The sequence below is a fragment of the Hyla sarda genome, unplaced genomic scaffold (genome assembly GCF_029499605.1).
Source record: "Hyla sarda isolate aHylSar1 unplaced genomic scaffold, aHylSar1.hap1 scaffold_1311, whole genome shotgun sequence".
NCBI lineage: Eukaryota > Metazoa > Chordata > Amphibia > Anura > Hylidae > Hyla > Hyla sarda.
Genome location: NW_026607936.1, coordinates 36,163 through 59,419, shown reverse-complemented (window position 1 = coordinate 59,419; position 23,257 = coordinate 36,163). Strand labels below are relative to the sequence as shown.

The window sequence follows — 23,257 nt, the reverse complement described above, 5'->3', positions numbered from 1 at the left end:
GACATCACCAAACAGCTCCATAGTCACATACACAGCAAAGGAGAGATGTTGTTTACACCTAGTGATGTCAGTGGTATTGAGTGACATCACAGCACAGTGCTAAGGCTCCTGGGCCTGGACACAGCAGCGGCTGCAATATCTCAACGGAGAATACGTTTATATATATGTGTGTGTGTGCGCGTATATATATATATATATATATATATATATATATATATTTCTCCGCCGAAATCACTTTTAAACCCATTTCCACCTTTTTTTCCCTTCTCTTCCTCTTACTTTTTTTTCACGTTTTTTTACGTTTTTCTCCTTTTCGCCTCTTTTCTGGGCGTATTATTCTTCTTTTTCTTCTTTTTTTTCGTCTAATGCATACCCCATCAGTGCAGCAATGCTTATTCAATACCGCCAGCAGATGGAGACACTGGGGGATAATTTTCTAAGGATTTATACTGATTTTTCCTGTCTGAATTTGTCGCACAGAAAGTTGCAGGCCAAATATGTGTGACATTTCTGCGACTTTAGCTTCTAGAGCATTTTTACAACATTATACATAGGTGCTGAATACATAAAAAGCGACTGTTCAGCGACAGACAAGTCGCATCGGCTGAAAGTAGGCCAGAATGTCAGTCCATGTTGGAGCAGGTTTAGATACAGTCTAAAGTATAGATCTCAAAGTCTGTGCACAGAATTTAGCAAGGGCCTCGCACCTTCTGATGCATCAGGTAGGTGCACAATAGCATAGCCTAACCCTCTGTACTTTGGTCTATATTGATGCGGGACATAGACAGCCAGCTGATGACCAATCCATTAGTGCAATGGATGGCTGGAAGCATTTGTCTTTGCCTTTGCAATACCACAGAAGCAATGCATGGTCAATGTACAGCAATGACACACCTGTGTGAACAGCCAGGAGACCCCCCCCCCCCCCCCCCATGTTATGTTACATAGTTACATAGTTAGTACGGTCGAAAAAAGACATATGTCCATCAAGTTCAACCAGGGAATTAAGGGGTAGGGGTGTGGCGCGATATTGGGGAAGGGATGAGATTTTATATTTCTTCATAAGCATTAATCTTATTTTGTCAATTAGGAACATTCAGCACCCACCCGCTATCAAGGCAGCTGCCTATCATGTCATGCCCTACCTGCACAGGTGTGCTGGCTACTCAAATGATCCAATTAAGGAGGCCATTTAGTCAGCAGCAGCAGAAGTCCTGTGCCTGGACGCTCCAACAGCGGCCAGACACAAGCAGAAGCAGAAGCAGCAGAAGCAGCAGCAGCACCACCTTTTGTTTTTTGGCTGCAGCAGCAGCAAGGCCCACAGGGCTGGCTAGCTGGCTAGCCAGCAAGCAGGTAGCAATGAAAGTAGGAATCTTTCTTTTTAACCCTGTAAGGGGGTGGTGCACTGTACCCGAAGATACTGCCATATCGGGTCAATGCATAGGGCGACGGAAGCAAGCTTCGAAATCGGCCCCCGTTCTCAAAAATCCATTTAATATATGGTCCCCAGATAGGGGACGTATCAGATATTAAACTGATAAGAACAGATACTACACTTGATCTTAGCCAAAAGGCCGAGAAGCGATAACCGTGAAAGGGGCGGGCCCAACAAGGTGCCCTTCATGGGCACTATCACTGCTTGCTGTCAGGGAGGCTGCCAGACAATTTTCCATGCACACTCTGGGCTGGGGGGCAGTCAACCACCAGTACACACAGCAGAACCTAAACCCATACCATTATTGCTAAGCAGCAAGACAGGGGCCCATTGCACTCCCACGGGGCCTTTTTAAATGCAATCCATAACCCGGATTTGCCAGGAACCCTTCTTACTCCTCCTACTTGCATGTGACACTGGGCTTAGGATCTGCATAGGAAACACACACACAAGCACACACCTACCTTTGTTGCCTGCAGATGCCTCCTTGGCTGTCCCCAAACGGTATCAAACCAACACCCACGGGAAGCTGTAAGCATAGAGGACATGCCTGCACCCCATTGGACTTACCTGTGTGGGTTAAATCCGGGTTATTTGACAACCTATGGCGGTGATGGTTCTGCTCAGGCAGAGCAGTGCTGATGCTCCTCATAAAGCTGTCGCTGCTGTGAAGGTTCTAGGTGACATCACAAATCCCTATGGTTACATACACAACAAAGCTGGGTTGTTGTTGTTTACACTCTGCAAGGCCTGTGGAAGTGAGTGACATCATAGCACTGTAGTTCTGAGGGTTCTAGATGGATGCAACAATCTCCTGTTGCTTCTATGAAGGCCATAATAGACGACATCACCAAACAGCTCCATAGTCACATACACAGCAAAGGAGAGATGTTGTTTACACCTAGTGATGTCAGTGGTATTGAGTGACATCACAGCACAGTGCTAAGGCTCCTGGGCCTGGACACAGCAGCGGCTGCAATATCTCAACGGAGAATACGTTTATATATATGTGTGTGTGTGCGCGTATATATATATATATATATATATGTATATATTTCTCCGCCGAAATCACTTTTAAACCCATTTCCACCTTTTTTTCCCTTCTCTTCCTCTTACTTTTTTTTCACGTTTTTTTACGTTTTTCTCCTTTTCGCCTCTTTTCTGGGCGTATTATTCTTCTTTTTCTTCTTTTTTTTCGTCTAATGCATACCCCATCAGTGCAGCAATGCTTATTCAATACCGCCAGCAGATGGAGACACTGGGGGATAATTTTCTAAGGATTTATACTGATTTTTCCTGTCTGAATTTGTCGCACAGAAAGTTGCAGGCCAAATATGTGTGACATTTCTGCGACTTTAGCTTCTAGAGCATTTTTACAACATTATACATAGGTGCTGAATACATAAAAAGCGACTGTTCAGCGACAGACAAGTCGCATCGGCTGAAAGTAGGCCAGAATGTCAGTCCATGTTGGAGCAGGTTTAGATACAGTCTAAAGTATAGATCTCAAAGTCTGTGCACAGAATTTAGCAAGGGCCTCGCACCTTCTGATGCATCAGGTAGGTGCACAATAGCATAGCCTAACCCTCTGTACTTTGGTCTATATTGATGCGGGACATAGACAGCCAGCTGATGACCAATCCATTAGTGCAATGGATGGCTGGAAGCATTTGTCTTTGCCTTTGCAATACCACAGAAGCAATGCATGGTCAATGTACAGCAATGACACACCTGTGTGAACAGCCAGGAGACCCCCCCCCCCCCCCATGTTATGTTACATAGTTACATAGTTAGTACGGTCGAAAAAAGACATATGTCCATCAAGTTCAACCAGGGAATTAAGGGGTAGGGGTGTGGCGCGATATTGGGGAAGGGATGAGATTTTATATTTCTTCATAAGCATTAATCTTATTTTGTCAATTAGGAACATTCAGCACCCACCCGCTATCAAGGCAGCTGCCTATCATGTCATGCCCTACCTGCACAGGTGTGCTGGCTACTCAAATGATCCAATTAAGGAGGCCATTTAGTCAGCAGCAGCAGAAGTCCTGTGCCTGGACGCTCCAACAGCGGCCAGACACAAGCAGAAGCAGAAGCAGCAGAAGCAGCAGCAGCACCACCTTTTGTTTTTTGGCTGCAGCAGCAGCAAGGCCCACAGGGCTGGCTAGCTGGCTAGCCAGCAAGCAGGTAGCAATGAAAGTAGGAATCTTTCTTTTTAACCCTGTAAGGGGGTGGTGCACTGTACCCGAAGATACTGCCATATCGGGTCAATGCATAGGGCGACGGAAGCAAGCTTCGAAATCGGCCCCCGTTCTCAAAAATCCATTTAATATATGGTCCCCAGATAGGGGACGTATCAGATATTAAACTGATAAGAACAGATACTACACTTGATCTTAGCCAAAAGGCCGAGAAGCGATAACCGTGAAAGGGGCGGGCCCAACAAGGTGCCCTTCATGGGCACTATCACTGCTTGCTGTCAGGGAGGCTGCCAGACAATTTTCCATGCACACTCTGGGCTGGGGGGCAGTCAACCACCAGTACACACAGCAGAACCTAAACCCATACCATTATTGCTAAGCAGCAAGACAGGGGCCCATTGCACTCCCACGGGGCCTTTTTAAATGCAATCCATAACCCGGATTTGCCAGGAACCCTTCTTACTCCTCCTACTTGCATGTGACACTGGGCTTAGGATCTGCATAGGAAACACACACACAAGCACACACCTACCTTTGATGCCTGCAGATGCCTCCTTGGCTGTCCCCAAACGGTATCAAACCAACACCCACGGGAAGCTGTAAGCATAGAGGACATGCCTGCACCCCATTGGACTTACCTGTGTGGGTTAAATCCGGGTTATTTGACAACCTATGGCGGTGATGGTTCTGCTCAGGCAGAGCAGTGCTGATGCTCCTCATAAAGCTGTCGCTGCTGTGAAGGTTCTAGGTGACATCACAAATCCCTATGGTTACATACACAACAAAGCTGGGTTGTTGTTGTTTACACTCTGCAAGGCCTGTGGAAGTGAGTGACATCATAGCACTGTAGTTCTGAGGGTTCTAGATGGATGCAACAATCTCCTGTTGCTTCTATGAAGGCCATAATAGACGACATCACCAAACAGCTCCATAGTCACATACACAGCAAAGGAGAGATGTTGTTTACACCTAGTGATGTCAGTGGTATTGAGTGACATCACAGCACAGTGCTAAGGCTCCTGGGCCTGGACACAGCAGCGGCTGCAATATCTCAACGGAGAATACGTTTATATATATGTGTGTGTGTGCGCGTATATATATATATATATATATATATATATATATATATATATATTTCTCCGCCGAAATCACTTTTAAACCCATTTCCACCTTTTTTTTCCCTTCTCTTCCTCTTACTTTTTTTTCACGTTTTTTTACGTTTTTCTCCTTTTCGCCTCTTTTCTGGGCGTATTATTCTTCTTTTTCTTCTTTTTTTTCGTCTAATGCATACCCCATCAGTGCAGCAATGCTTATTCAATACCGCCAGCAGATGGAGACACTGGGGGATAATTTTCTAAGGATTTATACTGATTTTTCCTGTCTGAATTTGTCGCACAGAAAGTTGCAGGCCAAATATGTGTGACATTTCTGCGACTTTAGCTTCTAGAGCATTTTTACAACATTATACATAGGTGCTGAATACATAAAAAGCGACTGTTCAGCGACAGACAAGTCGCATCGGCTGAAAGTAGGCCAGAATGTCAGTCCATGTTGGAGCAGGTTTAGATACAGTCTAAAGTATAGATCTCAAAGTCTGTGCACAGAATTTAGCAAGGGCCTCGCACCTTCTGATGCATCAGGTAGGTGCACAATAGCATAGCCTAACCCTCTGTACTTTGGTCTATATTGATGCGGGACATAGACAGCCAGCTGATGACCAATCCATTAGTGCAATGGATGGCTGGAAGCATTTGTCTTTGCCTTTGCAATACCACAGAAGCAATGCATGGTCAATGTACAGCAATGACACACCTGTGTGAACAGCCAGGAGACCCCCCCCCCCCCCCCCCATGTTATGTTACATAGTTACATAGTTAGTACGGTCGAAAAAAGACATATGTCCATCAAGTTCAACCAGGGAATTAAGGGGTAGGGGTGTGGCGCGATATTGGGGAAGGGATGAGATTTTATATTTCTTCATAAGCATTAATCTTATTTTGTCAATTAGGAACATTCAGCACCCACCCGCTATCAAGGCAGCTGCCTATCATGTCATGCCCTACCTGCACAGGTGTGCTGGCTACTCAAATGATCCAATTAAGGAGGCCATTTAGTCAGCAGCAGCAGAAGTCCTGTGCCTGGACGCTCCAACAGCGGCCAGACACAAGCAGAAGCAGAAGCAGCAGAAGCAGCAGCAGCACCACCTTTTGTTTTTTGGCTGCAGCAGCAGCAAGGCCCACAGGGCTGGCTAGCTGGCTAGCCAGCAAGCAGGTAGCAATGAAAGTAGGAATCTTTCTTTTTAACCCTGTAAGGGGGTGGTGCACTGTACCCGAAGATACTGCCATATCGGGTCAATGCATAGGGCGACGGAAGCAAGCTTCGAAATCGGCCCCCGTTCTCAAAAATCCATTTAATATATGGTCCCCAGATAGGGGACGTATCAGATATTAAACTGATAAGAACAGATACTACACTTGATCTTAGCCAAAAGGCCGAGAAGCGATAACCGTGAAAGGGGCGGGCCCAACAAGGTGCCCTTCATGGGCACTATCACTGCTTGCTGTCAGGGAGGCTGCCAGACAATTTTCCATGCACACTCTGGGCTGGGGGGCAGTCAACCACCAGTACACACAGCAGAACCTAAACCCATACCATTATTGCTAAGCAGCAAGACAGGGGCCCATTGCACTCCCACGGGGCCTTTTTAAATGCAATCCATAACCCGGATTTGCCAGGAACCCTTCTTACTCCTCCTACTTGCATGTGACACTGGGCTTAGGATCTGCATAGGAAACACACACACAAGCACACACCTACCTTTGTTGCCTGCAGATGCCTCCTTGGCTGTCCCCAAACGGTATCAAACCAACACCCACGGGAAGCTGTAAGCATAGAGGACATGCCTGCACCCCATTGGACTTACCTGTGTGGGTTAAATCCGGGTTATTTGACAACCTATGGCGGTGATGGTTCTGCTCAGGCAGAGCAGTGCTGATGCTCCTCATAAAGCTGTCGCTGCTGTGAAGGTTCTAGGTGACATCACAAATCCCTATGGTTACATACACAACAAAGCTGGGTTGTTGTTGTTTACACTCTGCAAGGCCTGTGGAAGTGAGTGACATCATAGCACTGTAGTTCTGAGGGTTCTAGATGGATGCAACAATCTCCTGTTGCTTCTATGAAGGCCATAATAGACGACATCACCAAACAGCTCCATAGTCACATACACAGCAAAGGAGAGATGTTGTTTACACCTAGTGATGTCAGTGGTATTGAGTGACATCACAGCACAGTGCTAAGGCTCCTGGGCCTGGACACAGCAGCGGCTGCAATATCTCAACGGAGAATACGTTTATATATATGTGTGTGTGTGCGCGTATATATATATATATATATATATGTATATATTTCTCCGCCGAAATCACTTTTAAACCCATTTCCACCTTTTTTTCCCTTCTCTTCCTCTTACTTTTTTTTCACGTTTTTTTACGTTTTTCTCCTTTTCGCCTCTTTTCTGGGCGTATTATTCTTCTTTTTCTTCTTTTTTTTCGTCTAATGCATACCCCATCAGTGCAGCAATGCTTATTCAATACCGCCAGCAGATGGAGACACTGGGGGATAATTTTCTAAGGATTTATACTGATTTTTCCTGTCTGAATTTGTCGCACAGAAAGTTGCAGGCCAAATATGTGTGACATTTCTGCGACTTTAGCTTCTAGAGCATTTTTACAACATTATACATAGGTGCTGAATACATAAAAAGCGACTGTTCAGCGACAGACAAGTCGCATCGGCTGAAAGTAGGCCAGAATGTCAGTCCATGTTGGAGCAGGTTTAGATACAGTCTAAAGTATAGATCTCAAAGTCTGTGCACAGAATTTAGCAAGGGCCTCGCACCTTCTGATGCATCAGGTAGGTGCACAATAGCATAGCCTAACCCTCTGTACTTTGGTCTATATTGATGCGGGACATAGACAGCCAGCTGATGACCAATCCATTAGTGCAATGGATGGCTGGAAGCATTTGTCTTTGCCTTTGCAATACCACAGAAGCAATGCATGGTCAATGTACAGCAATGACACACCTGTGTGAACAGCCAGGAGACCCCCCCCCCCCCCCATGTTATGTTACATAGTTACATAGTTAGTACGGTCGAAAAAAGACATATGTCCATCAAGTTCAACCAGGGAATTAAGGGGTAGGGGTGTGGCGCGATATTGGGGAAGGGATGAGATTTTATATTTCTTCATAAGCATTAATCTTATTTTGTCAATTAGGAACATTCAGCACCCACCCGCTATCAAGGCAGCTGCCTATCATGTCATGCCCTACCTGCACAGGTGTGCTGGCTACTCAAATGATCCAATTAAGGAGGCCATTTAGTCAGCAGCAGCAGAAGTCCTGTGCCTGGACGCTCCAACAGCGGCCAGACACAAGCAGAAGCAGAAGCAGCAGAAGCAGCAGCAGCACCACCTTTTGTTTTTTGGCTGCAGCAGCAGCAAGGCCCACAGGGCTGGCTAGCTGGCTAGCCAGCAAGCAGGTAGCAATGAAAGTAGGAATCTTTCTTTTTAACCCTGTAAGGGGGTGGTGCACTGTACCCGAAGATACTGCCATATCGGGTCAATGCATAGGGCGACGGAAGCAAGCTTCGAAATCGGCCCCCGTTCTCAAAAATCCATTTAATATATGGTCCCCAGATAGGGGACGTATCAGATATTAAACTGATAAGAACAGATACTACACTTGATCTTAGCCAAAAGGCCGAGAAGCGATAACCGTGAAAGGGGCGGGCCCAACAAGGTGCCCTTCATGGGCACTATCACTGCTTGCTGTCAGGGAGGCTGCCAGACAATTTTCCATGCACACTCTGGGCTGGGGGGCAGTCAACCACCAGTACACACAGCAGAACCTAAACCCATACCATTATTGCTAAGCAGCAAGACAGGGGCCCATTGCACTCCCACGGGGCCTTTTTAAATGCAATCCATAACCCGGATTTGCCAGGAACCCTTCTTACTCCTCCTACTTGCATGTGACACTGGGCTTAGGATCTGCATAGGAAACACACACACAAGCACACACCTACCTTTGATGCCTGCAGATGCCTCCTTGGCTGTCCCCAAACGGTATCAAACCAACACCCACGGGAAGCTGTAAGCATAGAGGACATGCCTGCACCCCATTGGACTTACCTGTGTGGGTTAAATCCGGGTTATTTGACAACCTATGGCGGTGATGGTTCTGCTCAGGCAGAGCAGTGCTGATGCTCCTCATAAAGCTGTCGCTGCTGTGAAGGTTCTAGGTGACATCACAAATCCCTATGGTTACATACACAACAAAGCTGGGTTGTTGTTGTTTACACTCTGCAAGGCCTGTGGAAGTGAGTGACATCATAGCACTGTAGTTCTGAGGGTTCTAGATGGATGCAACAATCTCCTGTTGCTTCTATGAAGGCCATAATAGACGACATCACCAAACAGCTCCATAGTCACATACACAGCAAAGGAGAGATGTTGTTTACACCTAGTGATGTCAGTGGTATTGAGTGACATCACAGCACAGTGCTAAGGCTCCTGGGCCTGGACACAGCAGCGGCTGCAATATCTCAACGGAGAATACGTTTATATATATGTGTGTGTGTGCGCGTATATATATATATATATATATATATATATATATATATATATATTTCTCCGCCGAAATCACTTTTAAACCCATTTCCACCTTTTTTTCCCTTCTCTTCCTCTTACTTTTTTTTCACGTTTTTTTACGTTTTTCTCCTTTTCGCCTCTTTTCTGGGCGTATTATTCTTCTTTTTCTTCTTTTTTTTCGTCTAATGCATACCCCATCAGTGCAGCAATGCTTATTCAATACCGCCAGCAGATGGAGACACTGGGGGATAATTTTCTAAGGATTTATACTGATTTTTCCTGTCTGAATTTGTCGCACAGAAAGTTGCAGGCCAAATATGTGTGACATTTCTGCGACTTTAGCTTCTAGAGCATTTTTACAACATTATACATAGGTGCTGAATACATAAAAAGCGACTGTTCAGCGACAGACAAGTCGCATCGGCTGAAAGTAGGCCAGAATGTCAGTCCATGTTGGAGCAGGTTTAGATACAGTCTAAAGTATAGATCTCAAAGTCTGTGCACAGAATTTAGCAAGGGCCTCGCACCTTCTGATGCATCAGGTAGGTGCACAATAGCATAGCCTAACCCTCTGTACTTTGGTCTATATTGATGCGGGACATAGACAGCCAGCTGATGACCAATCCATTAGTGCAATGGATGGCTGGAAGCATTTGTCTTTGCCTTTGCAATACCACAGAAGCAATGCATGGTCAATGTACAGCAATGACACACCTGTGTGAACAGCCAGGAGACCCCCCCCCCCCCCCCATGTTATGTTACATAGTTACATAGTTAGTACGGTCGAAAAAAGACATATGTCCATCAAGTTCAACCAGGGAATTAAGGGGTAGGGGTGTGGCGCGATATTGGGGAAGGGATGAGATTTTATATTTCTTCATAAGCATTAATCTTATTTTGTCAATTAGGAACATTCAGCACCCACCCGCTATCAAGGCAGCTGCCTATCATGTCATGCCCTACCTGCACAGGTGTGCTGGCTACTCAAATGATCCAATTAAGGAGGCCATTTAGTCAGCAGCAGCAGAAGTCCTGTGCCTGGACGCTCCAACAGCGGCCAGACACAAGCAGAAGCAGAAGCAGCAGAAGCAGCAGCAGCACCACCTTTTGTTTTTTGGCTGCAGCAGCAGCAAGGCCCACAGGGCTGGCTAGCTGGCTAGCCAGCAAGCAGGTAGCAATGAAAGTAGGAATCTTTCTTTTTAACCCTGTAAGGGGGTGGTGCACTGTACCCGAAGATACTGCCATATCGGGTCAATGCATAGGGCGACGGAAGCAAGCTTCGAAATCGGCCCCCGTTCTCAAAAATCCATTTAATATATGGTCCCCAGATAGGGGACGTATCAGATATTAAACTGATAAGAACAGATACTACACTTGATCTTAGCCAAAAGGCCGAGAAGCGATAACCGTGAAAGGGGCGGGCCCAACAAGGTGCCCTTCATGGGCACTATCACTGCTTGCTGTCAGGGAGGCTGCCAGACAATTTTCCATGCACACTCTGGGCTGGGGGGCAGTCAACCACCAGTACACACAGCAGAACCTAAACCCATACCATTATTGCTAAGCAGCAAGACAGGGGCCCATTGCACTCCCACGGGGCCTTTTTAAATGCAATCCATAACCCGGATTTGCCAGGAACCCTTCTTACTCCTCCTACTTGCATGTGACACTGGGCTTAGGATCTGCATAGGAAACACACACACAAGCACACACCTACCTTTGTTGCCTGCAGATGCCTCCTTGGCTGTCCCCAAACGGTATCAAACCAACACCCACGGGAAGCTGTAAGCATAGAGGACATGCCTGCACCCCATTGGACTTACCTGTGTGGGTTAAATCCGGGTTATTTGACAACCTATGGCGGTGATGGTTCTGCTCAGGCAGAGCAGTGCTGATGCTCCTCATAAAGCTGTCGCTGCTGTGAAGGTTCTAGGTGACATCACAAATCCCTATGGTTACATACACAACAAAGCTGGGTTGTTGTTGTTTACACTCTGCAAGGCCTGTGGAAGTGAGTGACATCATAGCACTGTAGTTCTGAGGGTTCTAGATGGATGCAACAATCTCCTGTTGCTTCTATGAAGGCCATAATAGACGACATCACCAAACAGCTCCATAGTCACATACACAGCAAAGGAGAGATGTTGTTTACACCTAGTGATGTCAGTGGTATTGAGTGACATCACAGCACAGTGCTAAGGCTCCTGGGCCTGGACACAGCAGCGGCTGCAATATCTCAACGGAGAATACGTTTATATATATGTGTGTGTGTGCGCGTATATATATATATATATATATATATATATATATATATATATATATTTCTCCGCCGAAATCACTTTTAAACCCATTTCCACCTTTTTTTCCCTTCTCTTCCTCTTACTTTTTTTTCACGTTTTTTTACGTTTTTCTCCTTTTCGCCTCTTTTCTGGGCGTATTATTCTTCTTTTTCTTCTTTTTTTTCGTCTAATGCATACCCCATCAGTGCAGCAATGCTTATTCAATACCGCCAGCAGATGGAGACACTGGGGGATAATTTTCTAAGGATTTATACTGATTTTTCCTGTCTGAATTTGTCGCACAGAAAGTTGCAGGCCAAATATGTGTGACATTTCTGCGACTTTAGCTTCTAGAGCATTTTTACAACATTATACATAGGTGCTGAATACATAAAAAGCGACTGTTCAGCGACAGACAAGTCGCATCGGCTGAAAGTAGGCCAGAATGTCAGTCCATGTTGGAGCAGGTTTAGATACAGTCTAAAGTATAGATCTCAAAGTCTGTGCACAGAATTTAGCAAGGGCCTCGCACCTTCTGATGCATCAGGTAGGTGCACAATAGCATAGCCTAACCCTCTGTACTTTGGTCTATATTGATGCGGGACATAGACAGCCAGCTGATGACCAATCCATTAGTGCAATGGATGGCTGGAAGCATTTGTCTTTGCCTTTGCAATACCACAGAAGCAATGCATGGTCAATGTACAGCAATGACACACCTGTGTGAACAGCCAGGAGACCCCCCCCCCCCCCCCCCCCATGTTATGTTACATAGTTACATAGTTAGTACGGTCGAAAAAAGACATATGTCCATCAAGTTCAACCAGGGAATTAAGGGGTAGGGGTGTGGCGCGATATTGGGGAAGGGATGAGATTTTATATTTCTTCATAAGCATTAATCTTATTTTGTCAATTAGGAACATTCAGCACCCACCCGCTATCAAGGCAGCTGCCTATCATGTCATGCCCTACCTGCACAGGTGTGCTGGCTACTCAAATGATCCAATTAAGGAGGCCATTTAGTCAGCAGCAGCAGAAGTCCTGTGCCTGGACGCTCCAACAGCGGCCAGACACAAGCAGAAGCAGCAGAAGCAGCAGCAGCACCACCTTTTGTTTTTTGGCTGCAGCAGCAGCAAGGCCCACAGGGCTGGCTAGCTGGCTAGCCAGCAAGCAGGTAGCAATGAAAGTAGGAATCTTTCTTTTTAACCCTGTAAGGGGGTGGTGCACTGTACCCGAAGATACTGCCATATCGGGTCAATGCATAGGGCGACGGAAGCAAGCTTCGAAATCGGCCCCCGTTCTCAAAAATCCATTTAATATATGGTCCCCAGATAGGGGACGTATCAGATATTAAACTGATAAGAACAGATACTACACTTGATCTTAGCCAAAAGGCCGAGAAGCGATAACCGTGAAAGGGGCGGGCCCAACAAGGTGCCCTTCATGGGCACTATCACTGCTTGCTGTCAGGGAGGCTGCCAGACAATTTTCCATGCACACTCTGGGCTGGGGGGCAGTCAACCACCAGTACACACAGCAGAACCTAAACCCATACCATTATTGCTAAGCAGCAAGACAGGGGCCCATTGCACTCCCACGGGGCCTTTTTAAATGCAATCCATAACCCGGATTTGCCAGGAACCCTTCTTACTCCTCCTACTTGCATGTGACACTGGGCTTAGGATCTGCATAGGAAACACACACACAAGCACACACCTACCTTTGTTGCCTGCAGATGCCTCCTTGGCTGTCCCCAAACGGTATCAAACCAACACCCACGGGAAGCTGTAAGCATAGAGGACATGCCTGCACCCCATTGGACTTACCTGTGTGGGTTAAATCCGGGTTATTTGACAACCTATGGCGGTGATGGTTCTGCTCAGGCAGAGCAGTGCTGATGCTCCTCATAAAGCTGTCGCTGCTGTGAAGGTTCTAGGTGACATCACAAATCCCTATGGTTACATACACAACAAAGCTGGGTTGTTGTTGTTTACACTCTGCAAGGCCTGTGGAAGTGAGTGACATCATAGCACTGTAGTTCTGAGGGTTCTAGATGGATGCAACAATCTCCTGTTGCTTCTATGAAGGCCATAATAGACGACATCACCAAACAGCTCCATAGTCACATACACAGCAAAGGAGAGATGTTGTTTACACCTAGTGATGTCAGTGGTATTGAGTGACATCACAGCACAGTGCTAAGGCTCCTGGGCCTGGACACAGCAGCGGCTGCAATATCTCAACGGAGAATACGTTTATATATATGTGTGTGTGTGCGCGTATATATATATATATATATATATATATATATATATATATATATATATATATATATTTCTCCGCCGAAATCACTTTTAAACCCATTTCCACCTTTTTTTCCCTTCTCTTCCTCTTACTTTTTTTTCACGTTTTTTTACGTTTTTCTACTTTTCGCCTCTTTTCTGGCCGTATTATTCTTCTTTTTCTTCTTTTTTTTCGTCTAATGCATACCCCATCAGTGCAGCAATGCTTATTCAATACCGCCAGCAGATGGAGACACTGGGGGATAATTTTCTAAGGATTTATACTGATTTTTCCTGTCTGAATTTGTCGCACAGAAAGTTGCAGGCCAAATATGTGTGACATTTCTGCGACTTTAGCTTCTAGAGCATTTTTACAACATTATACATAGGTGCTGAATACATAAAAAGCGACTGTTCAGCGACAGACAAGTCGCATCGGCTGAAAGTAGGCCAGAATGTCAGTCCATGTTGGAGCAGGTTTAGATACAGTCTAAAGTATAGATCTCAAAGTCTGTGCACAGAATTTAGCAAGGGCCTCGCACCTTCTGATGCATCAGGTAGGTGCACAATAGCATAGCCTAACCCTCTGTACTTTGGTCTATATTGATGCGGGACATAGACAGCCAGCTGATGACCAATCCATTAGTGCAATGGATGGCTGGAAGCATTTGTCTTTGCCTTTGCAATACCACAGAAGCAATGCATGGTCAATGTACAGCAATGACACACCTGTGTGAACAGCCAGGAGACCCCCCCCCCCCCCCCCATGTTATGTTACATAGTTACATAGTTAGTACGGTCGAAAAAAGACATATGTCCATCAAGTTCAACCAGGGAATTAAGGGGTAGGGGTGTGGCGCGATATTGGGGAAGGGATGAGATTTTATATTTCTTCATAAGCATTAATCTTATTTTGTCAATTAGGAACATTCAGCACCCACCCGCTATCAAGGCAGCTGCCTATCATGTCATGCCCTACCTGCACAGGTGTGCTGGCTACTCAAATGATCCAATTAAGGAGGCCATTTAGTCAGCAGCAGCAGAAGTCCTGTGCCTGGACGCTCCAACAGCGGCCAGACACAAGCAGAAGCAGAAGCAGCAGAAGCAGCAGCAGCACCACCTTTTGTTTTTTGGCTGCAGCAGCAGCAAGGCCCACAGGGCTGGCTAGCTGGCTAGCCAGCAAGCAGGTAGCAATGAAAGTAGGAATCTTTCTTTTTAACCCTGTAAGGGGGTGGTGCACTGTACCCGAAGATACTGCCATATCGGGTCAATGCATAGGGCGACGGAAGCAAGCTTCGAAATCGGCCCCCGTTCTCAAAAATCCATTTAATATATGGTCCCCAGATAGGGGACGTATCAGATATTAAACTGATAAGAACAGATACTACACTTGATCTTAGCCAAAAGGCCGAGAAGCGATAACCGTGAAAGGGGCGGGCCCAACAAGGTGCCCTTCATGGGCACTATCACTGCTTGCTGTCAGGGAGGCTGCCAGACAATTTTCCATGCACACTCTGGGCTGGGGGGCAGTCAACCACCAGTACACACAGCAGAACCTAAACCCATACCATTATTGCTAAGCAGCAAGACAGGGGCCCATTGCACTCCCACGGGGCCTTTTTAAATGCAATCCATAACCCGGATTTGCCAGGAACCCTTCTTACTCCTCCTACTTGCATGTGACACTGGGCTTAGGATCTGCATAGGAAACACACACACAAGCACACACCTACCTTTGTTGCCTGCAGATGCCTCCTTGGCTGTCCCCAAACGGTATCAAACCAACACCCACGGGAAGCTGTAAGCATAGAGGACATGCCTGCACCCCATTGGACTTACCTGTGTGGGTTAAATCCGGGTTATTTGACAACCTATGGCGGTGATGGTTCTGCTCAGGCAGAGCAGTGCTGATGCTCCTCATAAAGCTGTCGCTGCTGTGAAGGTTCTAGGTGACATCACAAATCCCTATGGTTACATACACAACAAAGCTGGGTTGTTGTTGTTTACACTCTGCAAGGCCTGTGGAAGTGAGTGACATCATAGCACTGTAGTTCTGAGGGTTCTAGATGGATGCAACAATCTCCTGTTGCTTCTATGAAGGCCATAATAGACGACATCACCAAACAGCTCCATAGTCACATACACAGCAAAGGAGAGATGTTGTTTACACCTAGTGATGTCAGTGGTATTGAGTGACATCACAGCACAGTGCTAAGGCTCCTGGGCCTGGACACAGCAGCGGCTGCAATATCTCAACGGAGAATACATTTATATATATGTGTGTGTGTGCGCGTATATATATATATATATATATATATATATATATATATATTTCTCCGCCGAAATCACTTTTAAACCCATTTCCACCTTTTTTTCCCTTCTCTTCCTCTTACTTTTTTTTCACGTTTTTTTACGTTTTTCTCCTTTTCGCCTCTTTTCTGGGCGTATTATTCTTCTTTTTCTTCTTTTTTTTCGTCTAATGCATACCCCATCAGTGCAGCAATGCTTATTCAATACTGCCAGCAGATGGAGACACTGGGGGATAATTTTCTAAGGATTTATACTGATTTTTCCTGTCTGAATTTGTCGCACAGAAAGTTGCAGGCCGAATATGTGTGACATTTCTGCGACTTTAGCTTCTAGAGCATTTTTACAACATTATACATAGGTGCTGAATACATAAAAAGCGACTGTTCAGCGACAGACAAGTCGCATCGGCTGAAAGTAGGCCAGAATGTCAGTCCATGTTGGAGCAGGTTTAGATACAGTCTAAAGTATAGATCTCAAAGTCTGTGCACAGAATTTAGCAAGGGCCTCGCACCTTCTGATGCATCAGGTAGGTGCACAATAGCATAGCCTAACCCTCTGTACTTTGGTCTATATTGATGCGGGACATAGACAGCCAGCTGATGACCAATCCATTAGTGCAATGGATGGCTGGAAGCATTTGTCTTTGCCTTTGCAATACCACAGAAGCAATGCATGGTCAATGTACAGCAATGACACACCTGTGTGAACAGCCAGGAGACCCCCCCCCCCCCCCCCATGTTATGTTACATAGTTACATAGTTAGTACGGTCGAAAAAAGACATATGTCCATCAAGTTCAACCAGGGAATTAAGGGGTAGGGGTGTGGCGCGATATTGGGGAAGGGATGAGATTTTATATTTCTTCATAAGCATTAATCTTATTTTGTCAATTAGGAACATTCAGCACCCACCCGCTATCAAGGCAGCTGCCTATCATGTCATGCCCTACCTGCACAGGTGTGCTGGCTACTCAAATGATCCAATTAAGGAGGCCATTTAGTCAGCAGCAGCAGAAGTCCTGTGCCTGGACGCTCCAACAGCGGCCAGACACAAGCAGAAGCAGAAGCAGCAGAAGCAGCAGAAGCAGCAGCAGCACCACCTTTTGTTTTTTGGCTGCAGCAGCAGCAAGGCCCACAGGGCTGGCTAGCTGGCTAGCCAGCAAGCAGGTAGCAATGAAAGTAGGAATCTTTCTTTTTAACCCTGTAAGGGGGTGGTGCACTGTACCCGAAGATACTGCCATATCGGGTCAATGCATAGGGCGACGGAAGCAAGCTTCGAAATCGGCCCCCATTCTCAAAAATCCATTTAATATATGGTCCCCAGATAGGGGACGTATCAGATATTAAACTGATAAGAACAGATACTACACTTGATCTTAGCCAAAAGGCCGAGAAGCGATAACCGTGAAAGGGGCGGGCCCAACAAGGTGCCCTTCATGGGCACTATCACTGCTTGCTGTCAGGGAGGCTGCCAGACAATTTTCCATGCACACTCTGGGCTGGGGGGCAGTCAACCACCAGTACACACAGCAGAACCTAAACCCATACCATTATTGCTAAGCAGCAAGACAGGGGCCCATTGCACTCCCACGGGGCCTTTTTAAATGCAATCCATAACCCGGATTTGCCAGGAACCCTTCTTACTCCTCCTACTTGCATGTGACACTGGGCTTAGGATCTGCATAGGAAACACATACACAAGCACACACCTACCTTTGTTGCCTGCAGATGCCTCCTTGGCTGTCCCCAAACGGTATCAAACCAACACCCACGGGAAGCTGTAAGCATAGAGGACATGCCTGCACCCCATTGGACTTACCTGTGTGGGTTAAATCCGGGTTATTTGACAACCTATGGCGGTGATGGTTCTGCTCAGGCAGAGCAGTGCTGATGCTCCTCATAAAGCTGTCGCTGCTGTGAAGGTTCTAGGTGACATCACAAATCCCTATGGTTACATACACAACAAAGCTGGGTTGTTGTTGTTTACACTCTGCAAGGCCTGTGGAAGTGAGTGACATCATAGCACTGTAGTTCTGAGGGTTCTAGATGGATGCAACAATCTCCTGTTGCTTCTATGAAGGCCATAATAGACGACATCACCAAACAGCTCCATAGTCACATACACAGCAAAGGAGAGATGTTGTTTACACCTAGTGATGTCAGTGGTATTGAGTGACATCACAGCACAGTGCTAAGGCTCCTGGGCCTGGACACAGCAGCGGCTGCAATATCTCAACGGAGAATACGTTTATATATATGTGTGTGTGTGCGCGTATATATATATATATATATATATATATATATATATATATATATATTTCTCCGCCGAAATCACTTTTAAACCCATTTCCACCTTTTTTTCCCTTCTCTTCCTCTTACTTTTTTTTCACGTTTTTTTACGTTTTTCTCCTTTTCGCCTCTTTTCTGGGCGTATTATTCTTCTTTTTCTTCTTTTTTTTCGTCTAATGCATACCCCATCAGTGCAGCAATGCTTATTCAATACCGCCAGCAGATGGAGACACTGGGGGATAATTTTCTAAGGATTTATACTGATTTTTCCTGTCTGAATTTGTCGCACAGAAAGTTGCAGGCCAAATATGTGTGACATTTCTGCGACTTTAGCTTCTAGAGCATTTTTACAACATTATACATAGGTGCTGAATACATAAAAAGCGACTGTTCAGCGACAGACAAGTCGCATCGGCTGAAAGTAGGCCAGAATGTCAGTCCATGTTGGAGCAGGTTTAGATACAGTCTAAAGTATAGATCTCAAAGTCTGTGCACAGAATTTAGCAAGGGCCTCGCACCTTCTGATGCATCAGGTAGGTGCACAATAGCATAGCCTAACCCTCTGTACTTTGGTCTATATTGATGCGGGACATAGACAGCCAGCTGATGACCAATCCATTAGTGCAATGGATGGCTGGAAGCATTTGTCTTTGCCTTTGCAATACCACAGAAGCAATGCATGGTCAATGTACAGCAATGACACACCTGTGTGAACAGCCAGGAGACCCCCCCCCCCCCCCCCCCATGTTATGTTACATAGTTACATAGTTAGTACGGTCGAAAAAAGACATATGTCCATCAAGTTCAACCAGGGAATTAAGGGGTAGGGGTGTGGCGCGATATTGGGGAAGGGATGAGATTTTATATTTCTTCATAAGCATTAATCTTATTTTGTCAATTAGGAACATTCAGCACCCACCCGCTATCAAGGCAGCTGCCTATCATGTCATGCCCTACCTGCACAGGTGTGCTGGCTACTCAAATGATCCAATTAAGGAGGCCATTTAGTCAGCAGCAGCAGAAGTCCTGTGCCTGGACGCTCCAACAGCGGCCAGACACAAGCAGAAGCAGAAGCAGCAGAAGCAGCAGCAGCACCACCTTTTGTTTTTTGGCTGCAGCAGCAGCAAGGCCCACAGGGCTGGCTAGCTGGCTAGCCAGCAAGCAGGTAGCAATGAAAGTAGGAATCTTTCTTTTTAACCCTGTAAGGGGGTGGTGCACTGTACCCGAAGATACTGCCATATCGGGTCAATGCATAGGGCGACGGAAGCAAGCTTCGAAATCGGCCCCCGTTCTCAAAAATCCATTTAATATATGGTCCCCAGATAGGGGACGTATCAGATATTAAACTGATAAGAACAGATACTACACTTGATCTTAGCCAAAAGGCCGAGAAGCGATAACCGTGAAAGGGGCGGGCCCAACAAGGTGCCCTTCATGGGCACTATCACTGCTTGCTGTCAGGGAGGCTGCCAGACAATTTTCCATGCACACTCTGGGCTGGGGGGCAGTCAACCACCAGTACACACAGCAGAACCTAAACCCATACCATTATTGCTAAGCAGCAAGACAGGGGCCCATTGCACTCCCACGGGGCCTTTTTAAATGCAATCCATAACCCGGATTTGCCAGGAACCCTTCTTACTCCTCCTACTTGCATGTGACACTGGGCTTAGGATCTGCATAGGAAACACACACACAAGCACACACCTACCTTTGTTGCCTGCAGATGCCTCCTTGGCTGTCCCCAAACGGTATCAAACCAACACCCACGGGAAGCTGTAAGCATAGAGGACATGCCTGCACCCCATTGGACTTACCTGTGTGGGTTAAATCCGGGTTATTTGACAACCTATGGCGGTGATGGTTCTGCTCAGGCAGAGCAGTGCTGATGCTCCTCATAAAGCTGTCACTGCTGTGAAGGTTCTAGGTGACATCACAAATCCCTATGGTTACATACACAACAAAGCTGGGTTGTTGTTGTTTACACTCTGCAAGGCCTGTGGAAGTGAGTGACATCATAGCACTGTAGTTCTGAGGGTTCTAGATGGATGCAACAATCTCCTGTTGCTTCTATGAAGGCCATAATAGACGACATCACCAAACAGCTCCATAGTCACATACACAGCAAAGGAGAGATGTTGTTTACACCTAGTGATGTCAGTGGTATTGAGTGACATCACAGCACAGTGCTAAGGCTCCTGGGCCTGGACACAGCAGCGGCTGCAATATCTCAACGGAGAATACGTTTATATATATGTGTGTGTGTGCGCGTATATATATATATATATATATATATATATATATATATATATATATATATATATGTATATTTCTCCGCCGAAATCACTTTTAAACCCATTTCCACCTTTTTTTCCCTTCTCTTCCTCTTACTTTTTTTTCACGTTTTTTTACGTTTTTCTCCTTTTCGCCTCTTTTCTGGGCGTATTATTCTTCTTTTTCTTCTTTTTTTTCGTCTAATGCATACCCCATCAGTGCAGCAATGCTTATTCAATACCGCCAGCAGATGGAGACACTGGGGGATAATTTTCTAAGGATTTATACTGATTTTTCCTGTCTGAATTTGTCGCACAGAAAGTTGCAGGCCAAATATGTGTGACATTTCTGCGACTTTAGCTTCTAGAGCATTTTTACAACATTATACATAGGTGCTGAATACATAAAAAGCGACTGTTCAGCGACAGACAAGTCGCATCGGCTGAAAGTAGGCCAGAATGTCAGTCCATGTTGGAGCAGGTTTAGATACAGTCTAAAGTATAGATCTCAAAGTCTGTGCACAGAATTTAGCAAGGGCCTCGCACCTTCTGATGCATCAGGTAGGTGCACAATAGCATAGCCTAACCCTCTGTACTTTGGTCTATATTGATGCGGGACATAGACAGCCAGCTGATGACCAATCCATTAGTGCAATGGATGGCTGGAAGCATTTGTCTTTGCCTTTGCAATACCACAGAAGCAATGCATGGTCAATGTACAGCAATGACACACCTGTGTGAACAGCCAGGAGACCCCCCCCCCCCCCCCCATGTTATGTTACATAGTTACATAGTTAGTACGGTCGAAAAAAGACATATGTCCATCAAGTTCAACCAGGGAATTAAGGGGTAGGGGTGTGGCGCGATATTGGGGAAGGGATGAGATTTTATATTTCTTCATAAGCATTAATCTTATTTTGTCAATTAGGAACATTCAGCACCCACCCGCTATCAAGGCAGCTGCCTATCATGTCATGCCCTACCTGCACAGGTGTGCTGGCTACTCAAATGATCCAATTAAGGAGGCCATTTAGTCAGCAGCAGCAGAAGTCCTGTGCCTGGACGCTCCAACAGCGGCCAGACACAAGCAGAAGCAGAAGCAGCAGAAGCAGCAGCAGCACCACCTTTTGTTTTTTGGCTGCAGCAGCAGCAAGGCCCACAGGGCTGGCTAGCTGGCTAGCCAGCAAGCAGGTAGCAATGAAAGTAGGAATCTTTCTTTTTAACCCTGTAAGGGGGTGGTGCACTGTACCCGAAGATACTGCCATATCGGGTCAATGCATAGGGCGACGGAAGCAAGCTTCGAAATCGGCCCCCGTTCTCAAAAATCCATTTAATATATGGTCCCCAGATAGGGGACGTATCAGATATTAAACTGATAAGAACAGATACTACACTTGATCTTAGCCAAAAGGCCGAGAAGCGATAACCGTGAAAGGGGCGGGCCCAACAAGGTGCCCTTCATGGGCACTATCACTGCTTGCTGTCAGGGAGGCTGCCAGACAATTTTCCATGCACACTCTGGGCTGGGGGGCAGTCAACCACCAGTACACACAGCAGAACCTAAACCCATACCATTATTGCTAAGCAGCAAGACAGGGGCCCATTGCACTCCCACGGGGCCTTTTTAAATGCAATCCATAACCCGGATTTGCCAGGAACCCTTCTTACTCCTCCTACTTGCATGTGACACTGGGCTTAGGATCTGCATAGGAAACACACACACAAGCACACACCTACCTTTGTTGCCTGCAGATGCCTCCTTGGCTGTCCCCAAACGGTATCAAACCAACACCCACGGGAAGCTGTAAGCATAGAGGACATGCCTGCACCCCATTGGACTTACCTGTGTGGGTTAAATCCGGGTTATTTGACAACCTATGGCGGTGATGGTTCTGCTCAGGCAGAGCAGTGCTGATGCTCCTCATAAAGCTGTCGCTGCTGTGAAGGTTCTAGGTGACATCACAAATCCCTATGGTTACATACACAACAAAGCTGGGTTGTTGTTGTTTACACTCTGCAAGGCCTGTGGAAGTGAGTGACATCATAGCACTGTAGTTCTGAGGGTTCTAGATGGATGCAACAATCTCCTGTTGCTTCTATGAAGGCCATAATAGACGACATCACCAAACAGCTCCATAGTCACATACACAGCAAAGGAGAGATGTTGTTTACACCTAGTGATGTCAGTGGTATTGAGTGACATCACAGCACAGTGCTAAGGCTCCTGGGCCTGGACACAGCAGCGGCTGCAATATCTCAACGGAGAATACGTTTATATATATGTGTGTGTGTGCGCGTATATATATATATATATATATATATATATATATATATATATATTTCTCCGCCGAAATCACTTTTAAACCCATTTCCACCTTTTTTTCCCTTCTCTTCCTCTTACTTTTTTTTCACGTTTTTTTTACGTTTTTCTCCTTTTCGCCTCTTTTCTGGGCGTATTATTCTTCTCTGTACTTTGGTCTATATTGATGCGGGACATAGACAGCCAGCTGATGACCAATCCATTAGTGCAATGGATGGC

General features: G+C 46.0%; 10 non-coding genes across 10 annotated transcripts; all 10 read right to left on the bottom strand.

Moving 5' to 3' along the window:
- Positions 1 to 1,395: 1,395 nt before the first annotated feature.
- Positions 1,396 to 1,586, bottom strand: LOC130305479 (U2 spliceosomal RNA). The gene has a single exon (XR_008855057.1). It is a non-coding gene; the product is annotated as a U2 spliceosomal RNA (small nuclear RNA).
- Positions 1,587 to 3,664: 2,078 nt separating this feature from the next.
- Positions 3,665 to 3,855, bottom strand: LOC130305478 (U2 spliceosomal RNA). Its single transcript, XR_008855055.1, has one exon. It is a non-coding gene; the product is annotated as a U2 spliceosomal RNA (small nuclear RNA).
- A 2,094-nt stretch (positions 3,856 to 5,949) lies between these two features.
- On the bottom strand, positions 5,950 to 6,140 carry LOC130305477 (U2 spliceosomal RNA). The gene has a single exon (XR_008855054.1). It is a non-coding gene; the product is annotated as a U2 spliceosomal RNA (small nuclear RNA).
- Positions 6,141 to 8,218: 2,078 nt separating this feature from the next.
- On the bottom strand, positions 8,219 to 8,409 carry LOC130305476 (U2 spliceosomal RNA). The gene has a single exon (XR_008855053.1). It is a non-coding gene; the product is annotated as a U2 spliceosomal RNA (small nuclear RNA).
- A 2,091-nt stretch (positions 8,410 to 10,500) lies between these two features.
- On the bottom strand, positions 10,501 to 10,691 carry LOC130305475 (U2 spliceosomal RNA). Its single transcript, XR_008855052.1, has one exon. It is a non-coding gene; the product is annotated as a U2 spliceosomal RNA (small nuclear RNA).
- Positions 10,692 to 12,782: 2,091 nt separating this feature from the next.
- Positions 12,783 to 12,973, bottom strand: LOC130305474 (U2 spliceosomal RNA). Its single transcript, XR_008855051.1, has one exon. It is a non-coding gene; the product is annotated as a U2 spliceosomal RNA (small nuclear RNA).
- A 2,104-nt stretch (positions 12,974 to 15,077) lies between these two features.
- On the bottom strand, positions 15,078 to 15,268 carry LOC130305473 (U2 spliceosomal RNA). Its single transcript, XR_008855050.1, has one exon. It is a non-coding gene; the product is annotated as a U2 spliceosomal RNA (small nuclear RNA).
- A 2,097-nt stretch (positions 15,269 to 17,365) lies between these two features.
- Positions 17,366 to 17,556, bottom strand: LOC130305459 (U2 spliceosomal RNA). Its single transcript, XR_008855037.1, has one exon. It is a non-coding gene; the product is annotated as a U2 spliceosomal RNA (small nuclear RNA).
- Positions 17,557 to 19,652: 2,096 nt separating this feature from the next.
- LOC130305472 (U2 spliceosomal RNA) lies at positions 19,653 to 19,843 on the bottom strand. The gene has a single exon (XR_008855049.1). It is a non-coding gene; the product is annotated as a U2 spliceosomal RNA (small nuclear RNA).
- Positions 19,844 to 21,951: 2,108 nt separating this feature from the next.
- Positions 21,952 to 22,142, bottom strand: LOC130305470 (U2 spliceosomal RNA). Its single transcript, XR_008855047.1, has one exon. It is a non-coding gene; the product is annotated as a U2 spliceosomal RNA (small nuclear RNA).
- Between the last annotated feature and the right edge of the window lie 1,115 nt (positions 22,143 to 23,257).